Source organism: Artibeus jamaicensis, unplaced genomic scaffold (assembly GCF_021234435.1).
Source record: "Artibeus jamaicensis isolate MK-2021 breed Jamaican fruit bat unplaced genomic scaffold, CSHL_Jam_final contig_477, whole genome shotgun sequence".
Lineage (NCBI taxonomy): Eukaryota > Metazoa > Chordata > Mammalia > Chiroptera > Phyllostomidae > Artibeus > Artibeus jamaicensis.
The window spans coordinates 8,600,471-8,609,806 of NW_026521854.1; the positions used below are offsets into that span (position 1 = coordinate 8,600,471).

At 43.9% G+C, this 9,336-nt stretch overlaps 1 pseudogene; it reads left to right on the forward strand.

The window, feature by feature from the left end:
• The first annotated feature begins 1,148 nt into the window (after nt 1–1,148).
• LOC119046751 (male-enhanced antigen 1-like) lies at nt 1,149–5,007 on the forward strand (annotated as a pseudogene).
• Nucleotides 5,008–9,336: the final 4,329 nt, after the last annotated feature.

Sequence of the window (9,336 nt, forward strand, 5' to 3'; positions counted from 1 at the left end):
ATGTTAGTCTAAAAATAAAAAGGTCTTTCAATGTGAAAGGCAACAAACATTTATTTGAGATCCCTAAGAATAGCTATTTGGGAATCATTAATTCAGGAAGAAGCCCAAATAATGTTCCAATTAGAAAACAAATACAGGGGTGTTTATGAGAAAGGGAAGGAGAACAATTACATCTAGTGGAAGGAAGGCAATTCTACTGGTACCGATAACATTAATATAGTGATGTTAATTTTAAAAATGTTTTTAACTTTAAGTCCGGTAGTCATCAGGACAGTAGTCATCATATCTGCTTTCTTATTATCTTTGCAAACATTTCTTTGGAGCACAAGGTTCCTCTAGGCCCAGCCCACAGCTTATTTTGCTGTTTCAACATTCCGAATGTCTGAGGTATAAGGCGTGCAAGGCAGTTCCTCTGGAATGGCAGCTCCGGCTCCATTTTAAAGTGGCTCCATTTATTTATTTACTTACCTATCTATTTATTTATTCACACAGAGAAGAAAAGTCACGGATGACTGCAAGGTTTTTGGCATGGGTCACATTAGGCTCGTACTTTTCCATGGAGAACAAGAGAAAAGGAAAAACGGGATAGAGCCCTGGCGGGTGTGGCTCAGGTGGTTGGAGCGTCACCCCACAGACCAAAAGTTTGGTTGTTTGATTCCCAGTCAGGGTAAATACCCAGATTGCAGATTCGAGTCCTGGTCAGGGAGTGTATGAGAGGCAACCACTCATTAATGCTTCTCTCTTCTCTCTTTCTCTCACCAATATATATTTGGGTTTTTTTCTTCTTTTTTTAAGATTGTATTTATTTATTTTTAGACAGAGGGGAAGAGAGGAAGAAAGAGAGGGAGAGAAACATCAATGTATGGTTGCCTCTCGTGCTCCCAGGGTGGGAGAACCTGCCCTGCAACCCAGGCATGTGTCCTGGCTAGAAATCGAACCAGCGACCCTCTGCTTTGTAGTCCGGCACTCAACCCACGGAGCCACACCAGCCAGGGCTGTTTAGTTTTGGTTTTTGTTTTTAAGAAAAAGGGGATAGAGAGAAAGATAGCAAATGGGGGAGGAAGGAGGCATGGAGGGGAGGGCGTAGGAGGGCAGGGGAAAGTGTACTAGAAGGAGAGAATTCCTAAGGGAGGAGAAGGATGACAGCAATGGAGAGCCAGGTGGGTGCAGGGAGGGGAGGCCCTAGTCCTCAGAAACTAAGGAGAGAGATAGAGATGGAGAGGTGTCCCCCTAGAAAGTGTGGCAAGTAAGGATGCTGCAGGGAAGGAGTAGGGAGCTAGGAGGACCAAGGCAGAGGACTTAGCCTTCCCCCTGGGAAGTGACTTCTCTTGCACCTGGGCCAGAAATCCTAAAGGTCAGATCTTTCTAGAGAAGGGCAGACAGGCAAAGTCTGAATTGTACAGGATTAGCAAGTAGGATGAGCTCACTGGAGGTGACTGGGAACCTAATTTAGATAAGGTGATCAGGGCTAGGCTTCTAAGAGGAAGTGATGTTTAAGTAATCTCTGAATCACATAGGAAGACCTAAATTGGAGCTTCGAGAGCAAAGTAAGTCTCAAGAGCAAAGGCCCTGGGCCTGAATGAGGGTGACATCATCAAGGAGCAATAAGCCAGTGGGCTAGAGTGAGGAACCCACTAGGAGAGGAGCTCAGAGGGGCTGGTGAAAACCAGAACATGATGGTTCTAGTATAAACGAGGCAGAAATGAGAGAGCAAAGGGGAAAGGGTGCCTGAGCAGAGGGGCCAGCTAGAGCCAACACCTGGGGGCAAGGAAGTGTGTGGCCCAGGCCCGTTCGGGAGGCAGGAAGTCAGCCTGCCTCCAGCTGTGCTGATATAAACTGTACAGCAAAGAAAAGGAGTGAGCAGGTTGGGGCAAAATGACTTCCAACAGAGGACCAGTTGTTGCGGTTTGTGACCACAGGCCACCCTGTCTGATTCAGCAAGATTCTGTGTTGTCAGAAGTCAGCTCCCCAAAGAGCAAAACAACGAAGCAGCAAAGCAGGGGACCTGCCCTAGGAATCTCTCCTTCTCACTACCTCCCAGAGGGGTTAAGCTTCAGGAAACTTCTCAAAAATGCTTGCAGGCTGGGTTAGGTCACCAATTGCTGTGTGACTTTTGGCAAGTTACTCCACCCCTCTGAATGTCAGTCAGCCACTTTTTTGTTGGTTTGATCCATCTGTAAATCAAAGGCCCATCCTCTGCCTACATTACCATGGTCACTCTCCACAGTAAGGCAGCGCCTCTAATCATGGTCACTTATAGGTAGAGAAATGGTGGCTTGGAAGAAGGAACTCACTTGCCCAAGTTGGGAGCTAAACCCAGATCTGTCGAATTCCAGCAATGGTGAGGCTTTCAGGGTCCCAAGCCTAAAATCCTCTATAGCAAGTGTCTGGCACCCAGTGGTCACTCAGCAGACTGGGGCTATTCTGATGGTCATTAGCCTTAGGATGGTGCGGGACCACCTCTCCCCTCCCAATCCGTTTCCTCAGCTGCAAAATGGGACTTAGAATCCTCCACATAGAATTCTCTCCTTACTGGCTTTGGAAAACATCAGAGACATAAAGCATGTAAAAATAAATGGTGGGCCTTTGGCATTTCCTTAAAAAGTTAAATGTATAGGTATCACATGACCCAGCAATTTCTCTCCAAGACATAGACCCAGAAAAATGGAAAATGGTACTCAAACAAGAACAGGCTCACGCAAGGGCATAGTAGCACTAGTCACATTAGCCCAAAGTAGAAGCAACCCAAAATGTCCATTATACAGCAATAAAAAGGTCAACATAGTATTGGAAGCCTAGACATGGCGATCAGAGAAGAAAAAGAAATAAAAGGCATCCAAATTGGAAAGGAGAGAACAAAACTCTCATTGTTTGCAGATGACATGACAGTGCACATAGAAAATCCTACAGACTAAAAAAAAAAAAAAAAAAAGGAATGAAGCCATAAAAGGAAGTGAAGCACTTACACCAGGACATGAATGAACCTTGAAAACATGCTGGGTGACATGAGCTAGACAAAAAGGACACACATTGTATGATTCCTTTTATATGAAATGCCCAGGGTAGGTAATTCTTAAAGACAGACAGCAGATGGGCGGTTCCTGGGGCACAGGGGAGAAGGGAATGGAGAGTGATTACTTAATTGATATTGGGTTTCCATCTGGTGTGACTAAAATGTTCTGAAAGCCTGAATTGTACGTGGGATCTCCCTGACCTCAAGCAGGTTCCACTCCTCTGCCAGAGAGCTGTGCAGGTGGCACACACCCACAGTGAAGTCACCGCCCTTAGACACAGGTGACTCAGCAAGAGGGCAGGTAGCAAGCAGCACCTAGGATATTGGACAGTCTGACTGGTTCTTTCCCCCTGGCCCAGGAGCACCCAGCCAGGCAGGCCCAGAGGTTAGGGGCTGTCGCAGGGCTGTCAAACTCATTTTCACCGGGGGTCACATCAGCCTCCTGGTTGCCTTCAAAGGGCCGAATGTAATTTCAACTCCTTAACTGTTAAGGTGTAGTTACATTTATACAGTCCTAAAATTGTTTCGACCCTTTAAAGGCAACCTTGAGGCTGATGTGGCCCCCAGTGAAGATGAGTTTGACACCCTTGGTTTAGAGAGAGAATCCTCTGTTATTGTCACTTCTCTGTGCTTAGCCTTGTACTGATACCCCAGGAAAACTCAGCTCTGGAGCCAGCACTCAAGGAGCTCCCAGTCTGGAGAAGATGGAATTGGATGTAGACGCTCCCAGCCTCTCCCCGTCAGGACAGAACCTGGAGCTGGGAAAGCCAAGCAGAGAACTCTAGAGAGGCGAAGGCCTCCTAGAAAGGGGAATATAGGAGATGGGTTTTGAAGAATAAATAGGAGTCCACCCATTCAAATAGAAAGGCTTATGAGTATTTTACACACACACATACTTTACTAGCGGAAATGCAAAGTGATATAAGAAAATGAAAAAGTTTGTTAATTTTTGACACACTTGAATACTAGTGGAGAGGAAAATGAGTGATATCTGGCAAAATGATATATGAATTTATACAGTTGCAGGAATATATCCCAATGATTCTTTTGCAAAAATAAGAAAAGATGAATGAGCAAGGCTTTTCATAGCAAATCATTTAAAGTATAAAAAAAACCTGTAAATATCCTGTATGTCCATCAATGGGGGACAAGTGAATAAACCATGGCACGACCACACTCTGGAGTACTATGCAGCTGTGAAAAGAAATAAGAAAGATCTCTGTATACTAGAAACAGTATCAAGTGGAAAAACAGCAACTTGGATTCATATATATATATATATATATATATATATATATATATATATTCATTTTAATTAAAAGCTAGACCATGAAAAAACTATAAATGGTGGCCTCAGGAAGAGGCAAAAAACATGATGGGAGACACAGGAATAGCAGCTAGATATCTCTCTATAGACTGTGTTTTATAGATTTGACTTTGAAACTATGTAAGTATATGACATAACTTTAAAATAATATTATATAAAATATAGGGGTTAGGCCCTGGGCCCTGAGCATATCTTCCCCGATCAGACTGAGGAAGTAGGACCACCCCAGGGCCCTACAGAAGGCACTGGGGACTGGAGCAGTGAGGAGCCTGAGGAAGAGCAAGAGGAAACCAGGGCAGGTCCAGCCGGCTATGCCTCCCAGCCCCTGAACCAAGATCCTGAACCACAGGAGGCGGAGCTGGCGCCAGTGTGGGGGGATGAAGAAAGATGTAGCTGTTGATGTCCAGGATTGGATCCAGGCCCTGGGGCTTCATTTACCAGACCCACCATTAGAGCGTGATAATGAAAAAGAGGAGGGAGGTACAGCATTGAGCAACCACAGCTCTGTTCCCATGGACCCAGAATACGTACAGCTGGTGGAAAGGACAATGGGTGGAGTAAGCCTGCCTGCACCGGGCCTTCCTGCCTGGGCTCGGGAGGTACCAGGCACCAGCGGGAAGATGCAGTGCAGAGGGCTCTCCAAGCCCAGCAGGCATCCCCTGCCTGAAAGTGACCATCTTGAGAGCTGCCTTACCTGCCAGCATTCCAGACTGGAAGCAGCACAGGACTGAACACAGCCCTGGTTGTAATGCGCATCTCCAACCTCCCCATCTCCCAAACTTCTTCTCAGAGACCCACCTTGTTTATTCAGTTCTGTACGCATGGGGACACTGGCCCAAGCCCAGCCCACCACAGCAGGTACCACTCTAGAGAATAAAGCACCCTGTGTACACAGCCAACAAATAATCTCCTCAGTTCACACCCACTAGGATAGCTATTATAAAAAGAAACTAGCAAGTGGTGGTGAGAATAAGGATAAAGTGGAACCCTTGTGCACTGCTGGCGGGAATGTGGGATAGGGCAGCAGCTGCAGGAAACAGTGAGGAGGTTTCCTGAAAAATTGAACATACGGTGACCACATTATCCATCAAGTCCACTTCTGGATATATACCAAAAATAAGTGAGAGCAGAAACTCAAACATATTTGCACACCTGTGTTCATAGCAACACTATTCACAATAGCCCAGAGTAGAAACAACCCAAATGTCCATCAACAGATGAGTGGATAAACAAAGTATGGTCCATCCATATAATGAAATATTATTTATTCTTTAAAAGGTAGGGAATTCTGACACATGCTTCAACCTGGATGAAACGTGAAGGCATTTTGCTAGGCAAAAGAAGCCAGTCACAGAAGAAAAACATGATTCCAGTTATTTGACGTCCCTAGAGGAGTCAAATTTACAGAGAGAAGAAGTAGATGGTGGGTGTCAGGGGCTGGGGAGGGAAAACTCAAAGTTAGTATTTAGTGGAGACAGAGTTTGCAGAGTTTGAATCTGGGAGATGAAAAAGTTCTAGAGATGGACTGTGAATGGTTGGTCAGTAATGAGATTGCACTCGGTGCCAGTGAAATGTACACTTAAAGATGGTTAAATGGTAAACTTTATGTCATGTATATTTGACTGCAATAAAAAAGTAATGTGGTATTACCTCAGTTACTCTCAAGTGCATTTGTTACAGTATGATATATCAGAGATATTTTTAAATGGAGGGGGAAGAAGGAAGAATGAGGTTAACTTTTTTACCATAATGAAAGATTGATAATAAGAATTATGACAATATTAATTCTGTTTTTTGAGATTTTTTTAATTACACAGTGACCCACTTCAGTAAATTCATGGGTTCACAAATATGTATGTAGGAAAGGAATCTCATTCTTTGCCTTCAGAGGATATAAAGGAGCCCGATAGCTATTTTGGCAGCTCAAGGGAAAGAAGAACCAAGCATTTACCTTGCCCTTCTCATGTGAATTGCACCATGGGGACCAGGTGGCAGATGAGAGGATGTTTCTCTTTCTAGATGTATTCCAGCTAATCAATGAAGAAATGGTATCATTCTAATACCACTCTGTTGTAGCTTCTAATGAATTAATAGATCTCGACGAGATCAGTAACATGAGATAATGTTGCAGAAGAGAGCCAGTGGGTGGAGATCATGGAGAAACAAGGTGGCTCAGGAGTTGGCACATGTCAACTGGATGATGGATGTAGGTGGGGGTTCATTACACAACATTTTTAATGTGTTTGAGATTTACTATTTAGAGAAAAATGTTTAAAGTCATTTGCCTTGTGTCATTCTATTGAAACAGGGCGATGACAGCTAGGAGCCTGTAGGTCACAGGTTGCAAACACAAGGCCCCATGGGCCGAATTCAGCCCTCCACCTTGTTTTATCTGGCCTGGCGCCTTGTTTCTACCCGGCAGCAGTGCCAAAATCCTTGCCCCTAGTTAAGGAGTAGTTACATTTACACAGTCCTAAAATTATACCTGGGCCTTTGAAGGCAACCGCGAGGCTGATGTGGCCCCCAGTGAAAATGAGTCTGACACCCCTGCTGTAGGTGCTGGGTAACTAAGTCCCAGGGAGCGCCAGTATCTGGTCCCATTTACCTCACCCTCGGTCATGGCCTCTAGCATACTGACGAGGGCCGAGCTCATGATTTCACTATAGCATCCAGTGCCCTCAGTTACAAAACTCCCATCTCTCCTGTTCCAGGACCAGGTGTCCTAGAGATTAAATCTTGCCTCTACTCTCCCAGAAAGATACAACTTCAGTCAACTTCTACCCACTGGGGACTATAGAAGAGCCCCAGCTGGAGGCTGTGGGACTGACTGTTCACATCATGACTTGCTTTTCGCTTTGGAAAATTAGGTTCAGCTGATTCTGGAGCTAGCCTGCCCTGGCTTCAGTGATTTGGCTGGGGTTCCAGACTGGCTTAAGGCCCAGCCCTAAGGCCCAGCTGGCTGCTGAGGGGCCTGGGCCAGTAGGGAAGCCTGCGGTTGGACAAATGCCCCAGCTGCAGAAATAATACATGACCAGAATGTGGGAGTCTGGTTATAACAGATTATCCTGTAGGCTGAACCTCTGCTGGGGAGGCTGGAGCAGGTGGGTAGATTGGCAGAAACGACTCCTTACTCACTGAAAGCTTTCCACATGGTAGCACAGTATTAGCTAGTTTAACTCCCACAGTAACCCTATGAGGTTGGTACTATTGTCCTATTTTAGAGATAAACAAAATGAAGGATAGGGATTGAGCCACTTGGTCCAGCTAGTAAGCAATAGACTGAGAATTGAAGCTGGGTAGGCTGGCTGAGCATGGGCCAGCAAACTTTATTAAGAGGCCACATAAAAATAATTGTACAGCCCTGGCTGGTGTAGCTCAGTGGATTGAATGCAGGCCTGTGAACCAGAGGATCGCGGCTTGATTCCCAGTCAGGGCACAGGCCTGGGTTGCAGGCCAGTTCCCAGCAGGGCGCCCATGAGAGGCAACCATACATTGACATTTCTCTCCCTCTCTCCTTCCCTTCCCCTCTAAAGATAGATAAATAAAATCATTTAAATAAAAATAATAATAATTGTACAACAGTTTGTATGTAAAACTTGATTAAAACCCATTTTGAAAAAATTTTAAAGGCCACATGAATTTGAACCAAGTGAAATCACTATTCTGAACAGATGTCTGCACCCCAATGTTCACTGATACATTATTCACAACAGCCAAGACATGGAGACAACCTGAATGTCCATCAGTGGGTGAACAAATATAGGAGATATGTGTGTGTGTTTATGTGTACATATGTATATATATGTATATGTATATGTATATGTATATGTATATATATATGAATATTATTCAGCCATCAGAAAAAAAGGAAATCCCGCCATTTGTGACAACATGAATGGAAGTTGAGGGCATTTTGCTAAGTGAAATAAATGAGACAGGAAAAGACAAATATTGTATGATCTCATTTACACGTGAAATCTAAAAATAAAATCAACTCATAGAAACAGAGAGTAGAATGGTGGTCACCAGGGCCTGGGAGATGCTGATCAAAGGGTACAAACTTCTAGTTACTACAAGTTAAATAAGTTCTGAAAATCTAATGTACAGCTTGGTGACTATAATTACCAATATAGTATTATATGCTTAAAATTTGCTAAGAGAGTAGATCTTAAAAGTTCTCATCACACACAAAAAAGGTAACTGTGCAGTGATAAATGTGTTAACTAATCTTATTGTGGTATGCATTTTGCAATATGTACACATATCAAATCAACTCACTGTACACCTTAAACTTACACACTGTTATATGTTGGTTATGTCTCACAAAGCTGGGGGAAGAGAGAAGTCACACAGTAGGAAATATTTCCAGCTTTTCAGACCATATGATCTCTGTCGAATCTACTGCATTCTGCTGTTATAACATGAAAGCAGTCATAGACAACATATAAACAAACAGGAAAAGATGTATTCCAAAAAACCTTCATTTTACATAAACAAATTGTGATATATCTATACAATGGGATATTATTCAGCTATAAAAAGGATCAATTCATGATTTTTTTAAAAGCATTGATTCATACTATAATGTGAATAAAACTCAAAAACCTTATGCTCAGTAAAATAATAAAAGCCAGACAGGCCCTGGCTGGTGCACCTCAGTGGGTTGGAGCATCAACCCCTAGCCAAAAGGTTGCGGGTTCGGTTCCTGGTCAGGGCACATGACTAGGTTTCAGGTTTGATCCCCGGTGCAGGCACATACGAGAAGCAACCTGAGGCAACCGATCGATGCTTCTCTCTCGCATCAGTGTTTCTCTCCCTTCCTCTCTCCCTCTAAAAGCAATAGAAAAAAAATGTCCTCAGGTGAGGATTAAAAAAGTAAAATAAAAATGAATGCCAGACACAAAATGTCACCTATTGCATGATTCTGTTTACATGAAATGTGAGAAGAGGCAAATCCATACAGACAGAGAGTGAGTCAGTGATTGCCAGGGATGAA